The sequence below is a fragment of the Sinocyclocheilus rhinocerous genome, unplaced genomic scaffold (assembly GCF_001515625.1).
Source record: "Sinocyclocheilus rhinocerous isolate Xijiao unplaced genomic scaffold, SAMN03320098_v1.1 scaffold273, whole genome shotgun sequence".
NCBI classification, from domain to species: domain Eukaryota; kingdom Metazoa; phylum Chordata; class Actinopteri; order Cypriniformes; family Cyprinidae; genus Sinocyclocheilus; species Sinocyclocheilus rhinocerous.
Window position 1 is genome coordinate 20,397 of NW_015656360.1, and position 17,713 is coordinate 38,109.

The window sequence follows — 17,713 nt, forward strand, 5'->3', positions numbered from 1 at the left end:
CAAAAAAAAAAAACAATAACAACAATGAACGTGACTACACGATTAAACTTTTTTAATGTCTTTGTTAGAAAGAAGAACGAGCATGATAGAACTCAGCACTGGACAAAAAGCGGTGACTGGAGCGGTGAGTGCGTGGATTCAAACCTAAACACCTCTGATTGGCCATTGCGTTTTAGAAATCAACAAACATGTCTGTGATTGGCTACATTGCTCACCTCTGCGAAAATGCATTATAAAATCATTTGATGCTTTCCAAAGCAGAATGGCAGATACACTGGATTGTTTGCCAAATCTATTTCGTTATGCTATTATTACGAAGAATACAGATCCTAGACCAGGGGTTATGTGCAGCTTTTCCATCTAAAAGCAATCAGAAGCAACAGCAGGCAGTTGTATGAGTAAGACTACATGCTAAACTCAAGTCCGACCGTCCCCCTCGGTCCGAAGGGGGGGCACAGGGATGTCCCCTCTGGCGCCGGGCCTGTATATACATATATATATCATAATCAAAATTTTTATTATTTTTATTTAGTGTGTTATAACTTGATCTTCCAGACTTCTCTCTAATGACGTTTCTTACAGTCGATTGCAAGCCCACATTCAGTTCTGCCTCCATCCAATCAACAGCCGAAGGATAGAACCAAGTCCCGTTTTTTTTGGTCATTTGTTTCACTTGGATGTATGACAAAATAACTAAGAAAAATGTGTCACTACTTCTGTTTCATCAAAACTTTACAACTAGGTCTGGGACAAGAGTTGAACAATAAAATCTACATAAAAGGCACTTGTGAAAAGTTTCCATGATAGTCTTTATGTGACCTTCATATAAAAGAAAAAGACAGTTAAAGTTATGTTTCTACTTTCAACCCCTGGGAGTGTTGAAGAAACACTTATATGCAAGTGTGCATGCATGCCCACACAATTGTTACAATACTGAGCTTTATCTGACACTAACAACAATATAGTCCAGCAGTCCCAAGGTCCTTTGCGGTGTCAAACACAGACTTTCACACTCCTTGGGCAAACATTGATTGTGTTGGCCTCTAGGGGGTTTCTCTTAATGTACTTAGAGTGCAATAGTATCGCTATAGCTCTTCAAAGTAGCACCCACACCGGCCTGTCCGCACAAGTCACCGCAAGAATTATTGTGGCTTTGGCAATGAGAAAGTGTCTTCAATATCTGCAGTATGTTCACCTGCGGGGTTTCATAAGCTCACCGCCGAACAATAGTTATGGCTGTGTCTCTGTTTTTATGAGCTATCTGTCTTGTGTTTCTGCGATCTCCTGGTGTATTGTGATTAGGAAGCCTGCTGAAAAAGCCGTGAAAAAGCCGTGTTCCTCCCCTGTGTTATTAAGTGCCGTTATCTCCCTTAAGCCCCGGTTGTTTACTCACTTGCATTCACTCATGTGGAACAGTTTTTGGCACATTTCATGTAGATGTCCAGCACTATTCCAGAGCTCTTGTATGATACATATTATATTAGGGATAGTGGGAAAGCAAAGGGATCAGGGAGGGATAGAACTGAATATTGATGTGTATGTGTTGACTTCACCTCTGCGTGAATACGGGCAGCGCTGCTAGAGTGTTAACAAGCCAAATAAGTCTATTAAACTCGATGTTGGCCCGCGCCTGAGGAGACCTCTCTGTGGAGAATGGGCTGGCAGGAACCTTTGGCTGACTTGTGCAGGCAGCTTCCTCCTTTTCATGGAAAATTAAATCAAGCATGTTGGCTCTGAAGAATAGCCATGACATGAAGACCATTCGATGTGTGTCAGAAAAAAGTGCTTTCACAGCAATCACAGCGTCAGTATTGGCTGCTGTTGGACTCACATGTATGTACCAGCTGGCTTTGAGTCCCTCCCATACGTAGCATAACACTCCTCATCCTTCGGATCAGGCTCCAATGGTGTCAGGCAAATGTTTATCGGCCAAACATACGGCCTTTTAGAATTAGCCTCCACACAAAATGTGTTCACTTTCATGGTTCTGCTGACATGTGTTGTGCAGTAAGCCCAAATATTCATGAGCTCTGTCTTTGGCAACCAAAAGACAAGATGGTCTCATTGAATTACAAATAGGGAGTGCAGCCCACTTTAGATGAATACTGTCATTCCTCTGTCGAAGCACTTTGGCCTTGTGAGTTATCAGTTTGCAACCCAACAAACTGGTGAATTTCAGGCCAGGTTTGGATCAGTTTTTCATGTATAACTGGTGTTTTTATAATTGTTTAAGGAATATTTAAAAGGATAAGTTTCACAGTTATGGACTTCTTTTGTTGTGTTTTCATTTAGTTTTTGTCTTCATGCCCATTTTGACTTTGACCTAGTTTCTGTCTCTCTTTTGATTAGTTCATTCAGTTCACCTGTGTTCGTTAATCATCTCATTAGTTCCCTCGTTTAGTATCTGTATAAGTTCTCCCTGTTCTGTTCAGTCCTTGGCCAGTTATTAGTTGTGTATGCTGCTTGTGTTACCCCGTGTTTTGTATGAATCTTCATCATCTTGGATTACTATTAAATAGGGATGCACCGATACCACTTTTTCCAGTACTCGCCCGATACTTTTATTTTTGGTACTTGCCGATACCGAGTACCGATACCAATATTTTCATTGCATTTGTAATTTTTTAAAATATTGGGTACAGGAGAAACCAAAAGAGTATGTATAATGTTAGTTGGTTAACTTCATTTATCAAATAGGTGCATCCCTACTATTAAATGTTATTTGGATTACCTTCGTCTTCGTGCACCTAACTTCACAAGAGCATGACAGTATAACCGACCAAACAAAAAGTAAGCGGCGTGTTTCCCTTCATTTTGTTTTTTAATTTTGGAAAGTTTTTTATCTTGTTATGGATCGCCCCGAATTCCTCCTCCTGCTGGAGCAGGGGGAACTCACCCTCGAGGACCACACTAGACTGTTCTTAGAAATCTCCAACTATACCAGCTGTCCAGACAACGCGCTCTGCTCGTTTTACATCGCGAGCCTCAACACCACGTGCAGAGCACGGTTGTCCGGAGACGGTCCTCGAGGGGATTTCGCCGCCTTCGTGGAGTGGGTGCTGGCGAGCTGCAACTCGCCACTGACTCCTTATTACGTCGATGAAGATCTCGCCAGCCCCACACTACGGACCAAGAGCCCAGTCAACCGTCACCCCACTGCGCGGAGCATCAGCCAGATCCCACCGCAGACGGAGAGCCAAAGCCCGTCGCGACCAATGAGCCATTGCAAGAATGAGCGACAGAGCAGAGGATCGCCCCAGAGCCTCATGGATCGTCTGACCAGGTGCGAGAGCCGGCAACGATGGATGATACAGTCGTGGCCTAATGGTTAGAGAGTCGGACTTGTAACCCAAAGGTTGCGGGTTCGAGTCTTGTACCGGCAGGGATTGTAGGTGGGGGGAGTGAATGTACAGCGCTTTCTCCCACCTTCAATACCACGACTGAGGTGCCCTTGAGCAAGGCACCGAACCCCCAACTGCTCCCCGGGCGCCGCAGCATAAATGGCTGCCCACTGCTCCGGGTGTGTGTTCATGGTGTGTGTGTTCACTGCTGTGTGTGTGCACTTTGGATGGGTTAAATGCAGAGCACTAATTCCAAGTATGGGTCACCATACTTGGCCACATGTCACGTCACTTTTTCACTTTACAGTGGAGAGCGAGGGTGCGGAGGAAAGCCCCGCCCACTGTTCCACCACTGAGGGTGAACTGAGGCAGGACTCAGGGGATTTAATAGACTTTTATTCAGAACTACCCAGTCTTCCGTCATCATCTGAAATCTCTGTCTGTCCTGTTATAGCCAAGGAGGCCGTTTTCGAACTGTCTATCTGCCCCAAACAGTCTGTCTGCTTCTTCATGACTATGGAGGTCATGCCCAAACTGTCTGTCTGTCCTGAACTATCTGTCTGTCCTGTCTCGACCATGGAGTTCGTTCCCCCATCTCTGGTGCTCCCAGTGCTGGGAGTGGCCATCTGGTGTGTGTGGGCAGCACACACCATCCCTGAACCCCCGGACTGCTCAAAACTCCCAACCAGCCTCCCTCTCCCACCACCTCTTCATCAGTCCTCACCACCGCCTCCGCTGTCCCCTGTCAGCCCCTCAGCCCACCATCTGTGATGTGGGCTCGCTGCGGGTCTGCCAATCTCCATCGGCATCGTGGTTGGAGGATCCCTTATCTCCGCCTCCAGCCTCTGAGTCCCAGACACCGCCTCGGCCCGTCTACCCAACGGCTCCACCATGGCTCCTAGCTCCCTCCTCTCCGCTGTGGCCCGTCAGTCCACCAGCTCCGCCGGGCTCCCTTGTCCCTCCGGCTCGCCTTGGTCAGTCGTCGGCCCGCCATCGCATCAGGACTCCACTCCTCCGGCTGCACCTCGTCGATCCGTCCCACCGGCTCCGTTGGACTCCTCCCTCCAGCTCTACCTTGGTCCTTTGTCTCTCCGGCTCCACTGCGGCCTTCCAGATCCCCGCCTACGCCTCGGTCGCCTGCGCCATCTGCTCCACCCTCTGGATCCTCCGTCTCCGCTCAGGGCTCCTCTCCCACCTGCTCCGCCACTGTCGGTCGGCCCCCTGGAGTCGTCAGCCATTCCTCCACCATGGCTCCTCCCTCCATCGGCTCCACCATGGGCCGTCATGTTGGCTGCGGTCTGGGTCCCGCCTGGCTCCTCCTGCTCCAAGTCCCTCCTGTCTCCATCCTGGCTCCTCCCTCCATCTGCTCCTCCCTGGCTCCTCCCATCATCGCCGCCCTGGTTATCTGCCTGCCTCTCTTCCTGCCCTTCGCCACTGCCTCGTCCTCCTCCCAAACCCCCTCCCTCCATCCTTTTTTCGTCCTTTTACGGCGCGAGGTCGTGCCTTCCGGGAGGGGGAAGTACTGTCACAGTTATGGACTTCTTTTGTTGTGTTTTCATTTAGTTTTTGTCTTCATGCCCATTTTGACTTTGACCTAGTTTCTGTCTCTTTTTTGATTAGTTCATTCAGTTCACCTGTGTTCGTTAATCATCTCATTAGTTCCCTTGTTTAGTATCTGTATAAGTTCTCCCTGTTCTGTTCAGTCCTTGGCCGGTTATTAGTTGTGTATGCTGCTTGTGTTACCCTGTGTTTTGTATGAATCTTCATCATCTTGGATTACTATTAAATGTTATTTGGATTACCTTCGACTTTGTGCGCCTCCCTTCACAAGAGTGTGACAATAAGTGACAAAAATATATATATATGACATCGTTTACTCGCCCTCATGTCCTTACAAACATATATGACTTAGTCTATTATTTAAAATACAGTTGAAACATCAAAATGAAACTTCAAAATGCCATTTTTGTGTACTGAATAGAAAGGAAAGTCATACAGGTTTGGAACGACATGAAGGTGAGTAAATGATGACTTTCTTATCTAAACAATTTTATATTTTTTGGGAAGCACTGTCACTTAAAATGTATAATTCTGGCATGTAAATGACAATGTCTTTCCAAATATGTATGACTATTTTTTTCCTGATGCATGAAAGTAAATATATTGACATATACACCACCGTTCAAAAGTCTGGGGTCACAGTTATTTTATTTTATTTTATTTTATTTGCATGAACAAATTAATACTTTTATTCAGTAAATATCAATGTGAATACTAGTGACAGTAATTTATAATGTTACAACATAATAATAAATGCTGTTATTTTGAACTTTCTGTTAATAATAAAATCCTGGAAAAAAAAATTATGTAAGCAGTTCACAGTTTTCAACATTTCAACAGTAATTATAAATGTTTGTTGAGCTTAAAATCAGAATATTAGAATGATTTCTGAAGGATTGTGTGACACTGAAGACTGGAGTAATGCCTGCTGAAAATTCAGTTTTGACATCACAAGAATAAATGACATTTTAAATATATATTGAAATTGAAAACAGGGATTTTATATTTTACAATAATACTGTTTTTACTGTATTTTTAATCAAATAAATGCACCCTTGATGAGCCTTAGAGACTATAATATCATAGATACAAACAGTATGATAAAATATGATTTTTGTCTTGGAAATTGCATTGCTAATCCACTTTCGAGGGGGCACTGTGTTTGAATGTGTATGACACTACTGGAAGGAAAAGAAGGGATATTGTCCTGGAGTGAACCCCTCAGGATTGCTTACACTATTCAGCCCCTAAGAGGCATTCAAGAGCCCCTGCGGTTCTTGAAGAAGTGGCTGCCTGTATCAGCTGCTGCACAACCCCTCTACCCGTCTTTTGAAGTGTGCTGTCGTTTGAAAAGACTCCATTTAATGGAAAAGACCAAAGCAGAAGTAACGGACTTAAACAAACAAGAATAGTTATTGGGCCCTGCTGAGACAACAGTAATAAGCAGCTAACGGCTTCCGAGTGTGTGCGGGCGAGCGGGAGAGAGGAGGGGGCATGTGACGCCACAAGTGGAAGAAGATTGCCTCTTGTACAATTTGAAGTCTTTCAGCGCCATCCCAGTTGTCTTGGACAGGCCACATTGCACATTTATTACCCCATTCTCCAGAAACATGATTTAACATGGATGCTCCATGTCTCCGCTTATCACAGAGCTCGAATAAAGCGTTCCTTGCCTTGTTATGTTTAGTTGAATTAGCGGGCTGGTAAGTGAGCCTCTCGTGTTGGTAAGAATATTATTGTGCAAAGATATTGTGCCCTGTGGAGGATCATTAAAACCATGCCTAATAAATGTGGATGACTCACCGTGTCAAAACCATTAGGCCAATCAGTCTCTCTGCAAGCTGGGCCTTAATTTTCAGACTCTACCTGCAAAATTAAACACACACAGGTCATTAAAAGCAGCAGAAATGTGCAGTGTTTTCGCTGGAGCAGTGATTACTGTCACACTCTGACTGGCACAAGCCATTGGTAGCTCAATTTCATTGTGGCTACGGAAATGTGCTTTAAGCTCCTTTCCAAAATCTAGTGAGCTGTCTTGCTTTTTACAGCCTACAAAGATAGCTGCCTTTGAAGATAGCATCCTAAACAAAATGTGAAGCGACTTATTTGGAACACTCTTAGGAATCAACTCAGCATGACGCAAAAATAGAACTATTCATAGGGCTGGGTAAAAATAATCAGGATTTTCATTTAAATGATCTCCAGTTGAAATTCCAAGCTTTCACTCTGAGCCTATTTTCATTGGTCGTGTCAAAACATTTTTTCACTGCTGAATCAATGCCACTGATGAATCTTCAGCACCACAGCAAATTAATTTGATGAATTTGTGAATTTAATTTTGGTAGTGTGTACTGAAAGTGATGCAGTAAAAAAAAAGTAGCTGTGTCCAGTAGGTCCTGGTCCATACGATATGGTTTGAAACTTAATTTGCGACTGTTAAAAAGGTTCTATATGGAATGAATATGGAGAGTGTGAATGAAATTCAGACACTACATCCACCATGTTGTTACGGTCACTTGACCTCGCTTTTCACCTGCTGTTTTTCAAATACTATGAATTTGGTCAAACTACTCTTTTCACATGCTGTGTTTTGCTTACTATATAGTATGGAAGTAGGCATATTCAGACACAGCGAGTGCACCAATAAAAAAAGGCAAAAATAGTGGTTGACTGATATGGATTAGATTTTTTTTTTTTTATGGCTGATGATGCTATATTAGATAGCAGGATGGCCAATCACCGATATATAGCCGGTATCAGACTATTTAATTTAAAGATAGTAACACATGCATAACAATTTCTGCATTTACATTTTTGTTTATTTTACATAATATTTACAAAATTGGAGATGAATAATTTGACAAAAAATATTTTATGCAAGCTTCCACTGCACACTTAAAAGATCCAACAGCTGGAATTATTATCAAGGTTTGCGAAGTTTGTAGAATTAAATGTTTATTAGATATTCAAAGACTTGTTCAAATAATATAAATGCTTATTTGCTGAATGCAGATGGTATAAGAGAGAGTATTATAGTGTTTTTAAATGCCTTTCTGCTATTAATAGAAAGGCAAAAGAATATTTGTTTATATACCATTCACTTTCATTGTTTAACAGTTATATCAAATTGGCAGAACTGTTAAACAAAGACTATAAACTAATAAATATGGTGAGTGGGCACTCCTGTGTGTCTATGCTCAGACACTGGCATTCTCTGCGAGTCAAAATGAAAGTCTTCCATTTCCGACACCTATTGGACAAACAGAAAAATGAATCTTTAATAGTCGTGTTCATAGTCATTAATAGTCACATTTTTTGAAGTTGAAGTTTTGAACTTGAGCGCCACGTAAGACGCAAGCGTAGTGGTCAATCACATCTCTCTAGCACGTTTACATAGAAAAACAATGGAAAAGCAGCTCAGTGGAATACAAAAGCATGTTCTGTGTGAACGACCCCATAGTGCCCTATGATGCTGTCTAGATACAGTATTTAGCTCACTACATTTTGGAACACAGCTATAATATTGTATAATAAAATATTCTTCACATGTACAACATGCTAAAAAGAAAGGCTTTGAGACTGCCTCCTACATCGTCAGTGGATTTGGCCATCATATTCCAGAAACAGGAATAGGAAATTGCTTGACAGGAAATTTTATGGAAATGCTGACTTCTGCTCCGTCGCTCCGTTCAGCACAAATTATGTCTTTACACTTTGACTCTAAGTTCCGTTTAAGCTGAGGGTGAATGCATAGGCAAATTAAGCTGAGCATGTATTTCTCTGAAGTGTGACTAACCATGTGTCAATCAGAGTGAGGCAGACAGCCCGTGTGCTATCAGAGGAGCTCCAGCGGCAGAGCTCTTCACTGCGCCCACAGCCACCCACCGCTGGCCACACGGGACCAAGAGAGAAGAACAGCGATGCCGAAGCTCAGAGCAACACAAAAGCCCCTTTTCATCCCGCTTTCTCTTTTTCCTTTTATAAAAGTGTTGCTTTATCTGTTAGCAATGCACTGAATAGGCAAGAGAACTGCACTGGCTACACAATCCAAGAGGAGGAGGGGATGAACGGAGGGCCGAGTGGAAAATGTCTCCATCAGTTCTTAATCTTTCTGGTCTCCTCCAACAAAGCTGTCACCTTTGAGGAGATCTCTGTTGAATTATTCAAACCGGAGGTGTGTCGGTGTGGCGACAGCCCCCAGCCCATGGGACTCGCCGCTCACCGCTCTGTTCACTTTCTCTCCGATGTGGAAACCCAGAGGCTCGAATCAACACAACCGGATGAGTTGTTTTATAATCCACACAAAGGTAGCCTTTAATTGAAAACATGTCTCTGGTGATTTTACCTCAATATTGACTGTAAACTACTTGCTTTCACACTTCTCTCTCTCTCTCAGCGTCTCTATTGATATCCGAGCACGAGCACACCATTAGCTTAAAGTGTGAAACACAGACTCAAATGTGACTAATTGTTTTAAGAGGTCCTGAGACAAAAGGGTCAATGAGACCTCAAAGTGTGATGAAGACAAATCTTTCCACCTGCAGACAACATCACTGAAGAAAAAAGGGTTTCACAGGTTTTTTTTTTGTGTGTGAATTTACGGAAACAGCATTTGAGTTTTCTAATCAGATTATTCTGAATCATTGCATTGTCAGCATAGAAACCAAATTAGGACTTTTAATTGCAATGCAAAGTATTCCCTGCAGGCGTCTTTCCAGGGGACCCTTTCAGCTAATAGCATCAGTGTTCTTTTTATTTATTCACAGGCTGTATGTAATGATAGTAAACACAGAGATAAAAGCTAATGAAATACTTCCTCGCTAATGCATTCACCCGTCCTCCGGTAAAGCTCTCTGACAGGTCGGCGACTGAAGTTGTGACAGACACACAGTCATTCTGCAGGTGTGTGTTATGTAAGTGGAGACAAAGAGCCGGGCTCTAAATCTAAGTGATTGTTGGTAAAAGCAGCTTCTGGGTCTTATGATGCTTTTAGCGCCGCTGTAATCCATCGGAGCTCATTGGAGGATGGAGAGGCCTGGTTGTACTTCACACTACGCTAGACAGATAAGTGTGGACACGGGCAGTGGACAGTTGATTTATTGAAATATGATATGAGATGACTGTCTTTGAGTTGACACTCCAATAGGCAGGAGTGCTAGAAACTACCATTTGTGTGTGTGTGTGTGTGTGTGTGTGTGTGTGTGTGTGTGCGCCTAAGCGTACCTACTAAATCATATTCTGGGGACAAATTTTTACCCAGGAGTGAGCTAAATCTGACAAAATTTCCCTTTGGGCATGCCTTCATTTGTAAATAAAGGTTTATTTTATTTTATTTATTTTAAATTCAGAAGACTATCTTTTCTGTTTAGGGTTATGGTGTGGGTTACAATTATAGTATTTATAAGTCATATGTGTATGTGTATGTGTATGTGTATGTGTATGTGTGTGTGTGTGTGTGTGTAGGCAGGCTATTTTAAACAACTTTAAATGTGGCTAATCTAATCAGCAACTAATTGTTTTATAATGTCAGTGGGTGAAACTCACAAAAAATGTCTGGATCATATTTCACCTAAAAAAAAAATTCCACATCTCCCGGCTCTCCCACGCACAGCATGGCCACGTGTACCGCGGCCACTTCCACCTCTTTGGGGCAGCTAGTGCTATTTCCAGCCCTATTTCTCCTACCCCTGCTGCCTCTACCTCTAGCAACAGCTCTCCTATGGACACTTGTTTGAAATGATCACTTGTTTTGATGTCTCTATGAAATAGTTTTTCACCCCTAATATTTAACCATTGACTATAGCTATTCAATTTTAACATTTATCAGACTTTAAAAAATAACAGCTAAGTTTAGGTGAACTTAAAACAATCTTCACATAAACCCATTATAATAAATGTCATATTTAGCTACCTATGCCCCTCAGCAAGTAGGAAATATACAGAAATTTAATAAAGTTATCAAACACTAAATTCTAATTTAAATAAAGATCAATCCTTAAAGCTACAAAAGTTATTGATTTCTTCTTTTTTCTTTTGTTCTTTGATGAACAGACATCACAGCAGCTGGTTATTAGGTTATTTTGGCTGCTTTAACCCTTTAGGCGCCAGGGATTTGATCAGTAATATTCAGGAAATAATAGATATTGAATGGATGTTTGAACTTATTTGCATGTTTTTTTTTTTGTTGTTGTTGTCTTTTTATCCTCATTCTAAATGATCAGAAAACGCAATTTTGCGACTTTGGCGCTTAGAGGGTTAAGAGCTGCCGCTGCTGAACATGATGCGGATCTGACACACATCATATTTTCTCACAACTCTTTAACTTTTCTGACCCACTTCAGGTCTAAAAGTCTCTTCTAATGAGCTGAAGAGTTGTATCGGGTGTGTTAGATGAGGGAGACCGTTCTGGACTGCTTTAGGACAGTTTTGAAAACCGCTGCATTTCAGAGACGGGTTCTTAAATGTAACTCATATAACATATACTTACATGCACAGTTTTAAGGCAGCTTTAATTGCCTTTTTGGTAACTTAACTGACGAAATAACTACAACATTGCATGCTCGTAGTTTCTTTTGCACTTTGATAGGAAATGATACAGGCTACAGCATGCGCCGACGCATTTGTGCGTGCAATTGAAGAGCATGTGCTACGAGCACAATATAACAGCTGACAGGACAGGAAAAATCACTTTTACTGACATATGACCAGACAACATCTCATTTGACCACAGTTCACTGTTGTTCTACTGAAGCTTCTCATCGCCTGTAGCTTTTCCTCGCTCTAACTAACAGGCAAAGTTCAATCACCAGTGTCAGATAAATCCAAGGCAGAGCAATTGCGTGGTCAGGGCAGGCAGAAAACTAGGCAGAGAGTTACCAGTACAATGAGGCAGAGACACAAAGGCAGGCAGCAGAGGATCAAACAAGTTAGTACAGTCCAGGGTCATACACAAGGGATCAGTACAAGGTAGAAAATGGAGACACATTGGAGGTGCATGTGCGCCTCGAACCAGGTATTCTCACTTCTCTGAAGCCAGTCATTTACAGCAGGGAGCTCGGAGGGTTCTCCAGACCAGGGGAATAGGTTGAAAACTAAGCACACATTGGAAAGGTGTGAGACTGGTGGAGGGTTTGTGAAGAGAATTTTGTGCATATTCAGCCCACATCAAATATCGGCTCAAGTCAGCCGGATTTCTGTGGCATTAATATTGGAAAAAGCGAGTGAGTTCTTGGTTGAGACGTTCAACCTGGCCTTTGGATTGAGGGTGATAACCGAAGGTGAGACTGATGTTGATGTTAAGGTGTTGATAGAATGCGGACCATACTCGGGAGGTCCCCGGTCTGACTCAATATCTTCTGGGAGGCCATAGAATCTGAACACAGTTACACAACAGTATGGCTGTCTCAAGGGCTGTGGGTAGCTTGGGCAGTGGAATGAAACGTTATGCCTTGGAGAATCAATCTATCACGGTGAGGATGGCAGTGTGACTCATGGAGTTAGGGAGGTCAGTGATGAAATCTATGACAATGTGTGGCCAAGGGCGATGAGGGACCATTAATGGATGTAACAGTCCAGCGGGTAGTTGTCGAGAGGATTTGGAGATATTACAAGTAGGGCAATCATGAATGAAGGTGATAGTATCTGATTGTAGAATGGGCCACAAGAAACGTTTGGAAAGTAGTTGAATGGTGACGGCAATACCAGGATGGCCACAACTGGGAGATGAGTGGACCTATTGAATGACCCGCTTGCGAAGTGTGGATGGCACATAGGTGCGATCTAGGGGCATTCTGGTGGAGGTGAATCTGATGCATGACCGTCCGTAATCTCAGTCATAATGTCCCATTTTACAGGAGCCAGTATGAACGTGGGAGAGATTATGGGTTCGTTAGTTGGTGGTATCAAAGAGGATTTGTGCTGCCGAGAGAGAGCATCTGCCTTGGTGTTCTTGGAACCTGGTCGGTAAGTTACCGTGAAATTGAAGTGAGTGAAGAACAATGCCCATCTTGCCTGTCTAGGATTGAGTCTCTTAGCTAAACAGAGATATTCCAGGTTAAAGTGATCGGTTAGAACTACAAATGGATGCTTGGCCCCCTCTAGCCAATGATGCCATTCCTTGAAGGCCGCCTTCATGGCAAGAAGTTCCTGGTTACCAACATTATAAAAGCTGTAGTTCCTTGATTGAGGCGGGCTGAGGCCACTTCAGTACTGCCTGGTCCTTTCTATCATCCATGGCGACTCCCTCTGAGCTGATGATGTAGCTGAGGAACGAGACAGCAGACTGATGAAATTCACACTTCTCAGCTTTGGTGTGCAATTAATGTGGTATCAGACGTTGCAGAACAGCTCTTACATGTTGGACATGATCATCCAAGGAGTCTAAAAAGATGAGGATGTCATCAATAAACTATAAATCATCGACTGAGCATGTCTCAGAAGATGAAGACTGAGAGACTATTGACCAGCCCGAAAAGCATAACAAAGTATTCATAGTGCCCTGATGTGGTGGAGAATGCCGTTTTCCACTCATCCCCCTCACGGATTCGAATGAGATTGCATGCACTGTGGAGGTCGAGTTTGCTGAAGTACTTGGCGGTGTGGAGCTGTTCAAGGGCTGCTGGAACCAGAGGCAACGGGTAACGGAAATTGACAGTTATTTCATTCAGGCCTCGATAATCAAGGCAAGGACGAAGTCCCCCATCCTAAATGCTTACGAAGAAAAACATGGCAGAAGCTGGAGAGATAGAAGGCCGTATGAAACCCTTGGCTAGCTCCTCTTCAATATAAGTTTTCATGGCCTCTGACTTTTTTTGTGATATTTGAAAAACTCTGCCCTTAGGAGTTGTTGTGCCGGGTAAGAGATCAATGCCGCAGTCATTAGAGTGATGATGTGGAAGTTGAGAAGCCTTGGTCATGCTGAAAACCTCAGACAGGTCGTTATATTCTGGTGGAAGATTGGGAATGGAAGAGGGTTCCAATTGAACAGCGGCAATGTGCAAAGACTTTAGGGGAATAGTAAGAACACACTGTTGGAGACAGCAGTCAGACCACTGGGTTATTTGTTTCTCAGTCCATGAAATTTGCTGATTATGCACTTGTAGCCAGGGAAGTTTAAGGATCACAGGGTTCTGAGGTGACTGAATGAGGAATAGACTGATGGTCTCAGTGGTGAAGTGAACTTGTCCGGCCCCCAGGGGGTGTCTGTCTAATGCTGCCACTGCCAATAGAGAGTCACAGGGGATAAGGGGAATGTCATGAGACTTGGCGAACTCAGCATCGATAAAGTTGCCCACAGCCCCCGAGTCAATCAAAGCCAAAGTATTAATGGTCTCCCCATTAAATGTGAGTGTTACGAGAAGTTCAACATTAGATGAAGAATATAGTGGATGACTCACTGCAGTAGAATTTCGAGTGGGACATGATGCTCTCAGATGTCCAGGCTGACCACAATAAAGACATAGATTCAGGCAGACACATCCCTCTCTTTCTTCTGCACTGAGATGAGTAAATCCAGCTTGCATGGGTTCTGTTTCTGTGGGTGCTTGAGTGGCAGAAAGATGAGTGGGGAAGTACCTGGGCTGTCGTCGTGAACTAATCAGATTATCAATATGGATGTTCAGGTCAATGAATTGATCTAAAGGTTTTCCCTCATCATGGCAGGCCAGTTCAGATTGCAGTTCTGCGTTGAGTCCTTTACGAAACAGCAGTTTGAGAGTGTCATCAACCCACACCGTCTGCGCAGCTAGAGTGCAGAAGGTGAGAGCATAGTCAGCCACCGAATTTTTTCACTGATGGAGGGCCAAAAGTTGTTCACCATCCTCCTTACCACCCGCTGGGTGCTCAAACACTTCCCGGAAACGTTGCAGAAAGCAGGTGAATGTAGGGAAAGCCGGTCAATCCTCGCTCCATACAGCCGTGGCCCAGTCCAGCGGTCTCCCGGTTAGCAGAGAGCAAACGAATACGATGTGGCTCTCGTCAGTGGGGTATAGCATGAGTTGTTGGTTGACAAACAGAGAGCATTGCAGCAGAAAGTCCTTGCACATGGTGGGAGAGCCATCGAATTTCTCAGGGAAAGCCAGGCGAGGACTGGCTGATGCGGAAGTAGTCGGTAATGGATTAGGAGATAAATCCAAGGCAGAGCAATAGCGTGGTCAAAATACAATCAAATGGTCAGGGCAGGCAGCAAACTAGGCAGCGAGTTACCAATACAACGAGGCAGAGACACAAAGGCAGGCAACAGAGGATCAAACAAGGGAGTACAGTCCAGGGTCATACACAAGGGATCAATACACGGTAGAAAATGCTCAGAAATGTTAGCCACAGCAAAACAAGACTTTGCAATGAGGGAGGGATTGAGAGCTCCTTAAATAGTCCCGGGAATGAGGTGCAGGTGTGCAGGTAATCAGTCCCACACACGGGGTTGTGGGAGATGAAGTCCAAGAACTAGACGGAGCCCTCTGGTGGTGATCGGAGGGAGCCACAGAGGCTTGATTTGTGACAGTTGCATTATCATAATATTTTATTGATATTTTTATTGACTCCCAAAATGTCATCACTTTTATTAATTGATTGATTGATTGACTGAGAATTGGGGACATGCTTAGTTGTCATGGAAAAAATGTTTAGCAAAATCTTAATGGTCCTAAAAATTTATTTAATTTTTTTAATCCAAAATGTAGTTAATTTTCATTTTTAATTTTGGCTTGAAATATGATCCTGCCATTTATTGATCATTTTTGTTAGATTTACTATTTTTTTTAGATTTACTAATTACTTTTTTTTCCCTCTTTTAAGTCTGTTTTATATGGAAGATTTAACATATTTAATTATATTCAATTATTATTCAATTATATGACATATAATATTGTATTAATGAATCTGTAGCAAACATTTTTTTACATAATACATACTGTTACCATTACTGTTAAAATTACTCATATTGTGATATAAAACATAAAATTTATAGCACAATTTTTTCGATCTTATCAAAATGCAGATTATTTTATATCTGAGGACTCACATCACGTTAAAGCCCTTCCCACTCAAAGCATAAATACATCACAGCAGTCACAGTCACCATGACAATAACCGTCCCTCTCTCCGAACCTACATCGCCTACTCGTTTTCTGATCTCCCTCCATCTCTGTGTTATGAGCTGGCAGTGTTTGTGTGCCTGTCTGTGTGTGTGTTTGAGGGAGTGAACAGAGCTTAATGGCTTTGAGCGGTCAGTCTGTCAGGTCACCTGTAGACAGTGATGGTGGGAGAGGGCTGCGGGCTGAGCCAAAGGGGATTTCTGAAGGAGCCTGAGTGCCCTGATTCACTCTGAATCATTGAAAGCCCTCACCATCCACCACAGAGACCTGTTCTGTCTCTTTCTTAAACAAAATGGTTAAAAGCATTTCACAGAAACAAACACGCACGCAGACCCATGAAAACTATAAGTTGGTCTATGTGGCCTCATTAGGTGCTGTTTGTTCAGTATTAATTCTATCTATCTATCTATCTATTTAAATAATTTTATATTTTAATTAATATTTAATATATTAAATATTTGTTTTGTCATGCCATTTTATGTATTTGGGTCAAAGACGTTAAGATGTCCACATCAAAAGAAATTTACAAAAGTGATTATATGTCCATAGAAAGCACATTAAATGTAAGTAAAGTGTCTACTTTTAAGGTTTCAAATAAGTTTTTGGAGAATAAAATGTTAAAATTGGGTTGAAATAATGTTACATTGTCATGTAAAAATTCAAACAACATGCTTATTCTGACTTGTACATATTAAAATAGATAAAAGAATAAGGGTGCATACTACATTTTATTGTGTTTTAAATGAGTAAAAATTCTTATGGGCAAAACCTTGGATAGTGGCAAATTTAAAAAATGTAAAATTACAACTAATTAGTATTTGAGGTGAAAGTAATTAGTCTTTTAATGTCATAAATTGATTTTTGTTGTAAATATTCCTGACAAGATTGTTACACTGAATGACATTTTAGTGGGTGTCTTCTGTAAATCAGGGAAAAATGTATGATGTTTATTTTTTGTTTGGAAAAACAAAAACAAAACTGCAATTAAATTAACCAGAAAGTTTTTTTTTTTAATTTTGGGAAAAACAACAACAATTTAAAGCAGTATTACACTTATTGTTTTTATGCTTAAACCCTTTTTCGTCTTAGTTAAAATGTAATGGTTTTCACAAAAATATTAATTGTTTCCATCATTGATAATGATAATAAAAGTTTCTTGAGCAAATCAGCATATTAGAGTGATTTCTGAAGGATCACGTGAGACCCATTTCCAAGTAAAAAAAATAATAAAAATTCACATGGTGATATTTGTAGACATGTTGTGATGTTTTTGTGTGTTGTAAGGATTTTATTAATTTATTTAATTTAAATATATTTTAATTTAACATTTAAATTTAATTTAAGTATATTTTTCCAGTGTGTTTTTGCTTTGATCAAACTGAGCCAAAATGCATACCAGTAACATATTTGAGAATAGAAATGATAATTATATAATAAAACAGAGGTTTAATGTTTCAATAATGTCAGATGGGTTTTGATTTTGTCCAAGGAGCATATCAAAAGAATTTGAAGGGAAAATAAGAGGTTGATTTAATTTTAAATTATGTAAATCACTGGGATATCTGGAAGCACAAAAATATTTAACCAGAAAATGAGGGTTAAATATTTAGTTTGGTTACATCTTGAAATTCATCAATTTTAACAGTTATTTTGTATTTTAACAGTACTGTGCATTAATACTAGCTACAGAGAAGATGATACATGAGAATTGCTTAAAGT

The 17,713-nt window shown here is 41.7% G+C and overlaps 1 protein-coding gene across 1 annotated transcript in view; it reads left to right on the forward strand.

Annotated features, from left to right (window-relative positions):
- The window catches only part of LOC107719973 (voltage-dependent calcium channel gamma-3 subunit-like), a 37,903-nt gene that overhangs the window by 10,664 nt on the left and 9,526 nt on the right, over positions 1-17,713 (forward strand). The window lies entirely within an intron of this gene.